This window comes from Phyllostomus discolor, chromosome 11, assembly GCF_004126475.2.
Source record: "Phyllostomus discolor isolate MPI-MPIP mPhyDis1 chromosome 11, mPhyDis1.pri.v3, whole genome shotgun sequence".
Lineage (NCBI taxonomy): Eukaryota > Metazoa > Chordata > Mammalia > Chiroptera > Phyllostomidae > Phyllostomus > Phyllostomus discolor.
The window spans coordinates 77,922,016-77,924,120 of NC_040913.2; the positions used below are offsets into that span (position 1 = coordinate 77,922,016).

The 2,105-nt window shown below is 36.2% G+C and overlaps 1 pseudogene; it reads right to left on the minus strand.

Moving 5' to 3' along the window:
• Positions 1 to 673: 673 nt before the first annotated feature.
• On the minus strand, positions 674 to 1,123 carry LOC114508668 (annotated as a pseudogene).
• Positions 1,124 to 2,105: the final 982 nt, after the last annotated feature.

The following is a 2,105-nucleotide window of genomic DNA, read 5'->3' on the forward strand; positions in this document are numbered from 1 at the left end:
GTGAATATATGTGGATAATTAAATCCGAATCAGAACCTAATTTTCGTTTTGGATGGCTTTGGTAGTGCTTACTGGATACCAGATTTGCAAAAAGTATTTTGATTTTAGGTTTTCTAATGGTTTAACCCACTATAGAATAGCTCAACTTGAGGACAGTAATCCAATAAGAGAACATCAGTGATTTGAATAGCTAGCTAGTCAGGATACAAATCTAAAACCTGCACAAGTGCACATGCATCAGTGGTGGAAGATATTTTTCTTTTTCCAGTGAAGGTAAATCTTCATTTTTTTCACTTTTTAAAAAATAAATGTAAAAGTTAGCCAATGTAGTTACAGATTGAACAGCAAGGTTGTAAAGTGAGAGTGTGTGTGTATTTGTGTGTTTGAGAGAGAGGGAGATAGGGAAGAATGAATAAATAACATTTTTTATATTAAAGCAGGAGGAACCATTGTAATGCTCTTCTCTTGAGGTTCCTAACTTAGGATACATGGTTTTCAGTGATTACTTGAAGCCCCTAATTATTTGCAAAGAAATGTGGATTTTGTTGAGGAAAAGATGTAAGATTTCATCTCTAAACAGTGTGAGACACCCCTCCCCCAGAAACAAATTTAGCATTAATGAACTTTAAAGGTTGTCTTTAGAGGAGCTCATTTCAGTTTTATAAACAGAGATAGCTAGGTAGTAGCAGAGCCAGTACTCAAACGTAGGTTTTTAACTGCCAGTCCTTTACTTCTCTTAATCCACATTTATTGTACCTTGTAACATATTTTTTTCCATTAAAAAAATTAGTTTAATGCTATCAAAAGGTGATGTTGACTTTAATCCTGTTTGCCTTCACACCACTGCCCTGAGCCTTCATACCAGGCCACATAGAGGACCAGCACCACATGTACAGCAACCACCTCAACAATAGCAGCATCAAAACAGCTGTCCCTATTGGACATCCCAAAGACATCTTCAAAAACATAAGATTTAGTAGTGGTGAAATATAACCCAGTAGGTACAGTGATCATTAAAGCTCTGAAGAACCAGGAGAGTGTTCCGAGGAGATGCTAATAAACTTTAATTTCTGACGTCGTATGGCTGCAGTGCATTCAGCATGGCTTTATCAAGGCACCCCATGGCATGGCCATCAGTAGCAGGTTCTCTTAGGTGGACTGGAGTCTCTCAATGGCCACACTCCAGTGGCTTAGCAGACTACTAGTTGAGGTAGGCCACCGTGACCTCTTTTTTGGTAGGTCAGTGTTTTGTGGCTTACAAGTAAAGGCTTGTTTTGAGAAATACTTAGAGCTCATATAAACATTTTAAGGTTGGATCTTAGCAGAACTATGAGCATAAAACTAATTATCTGTAATGGGAGATATGAACGAATGTTTTAATATAAGTAGATGAAAATATTGCCACAAATTTTGTGTCATAAATACAATGAAACAAATCAAGGGACAAAACTTTCACAAAATTAAATTCTTTGCTAGTAGAATTACATATTGTAGCGGTGGTCAGAGAAGTCTATAAGCCTTTTGAGCTTGAAATGGTAGTCTTAAGTTTTATTCATCCTTTACATTTTGTGTGGTGTGTCTTGTATGAAATCATATTTAGCCAAGGAATTAGGAGGCAATTTCAGTGAATAGCAGAACAACAAACTTTAAAGAAAATCCTCAAACCTACCTTTCTCTCTTCCTAGAAAACCCAGTTTTTTATGTGTTTGCCTACGTCTGTCAAGCCCATTTCAGTCAGTTAAACCTAGTATTTTAGTTTTCCCAAACTTATACCTACCCATGTGGGGTATTTTGCCCATACACATACAAGCACCTTTATGGATGTTTGTTCTCTCATAAGGCTAAAGAGAAAACCAAGCCTTCACAGGTTTTTGAAAAACAAAAGGAATATTAAATGATTAACATTAAGCTGTAAGGTTTAAAAAATTACACCTCCTATGCGATTAAACATGCACTAATAAGAGCCAACATTTATCCTGTGTCAGTCATTGTTCTGTGTGTTACATGTATTCAGTTAATCAGTACAGCAGGAGAGTGTTGATTAACTGAATTGAATAAGTAGATATTTGTTAACTTTCCCATTTTTGTATATGAAGCAAGTGAGG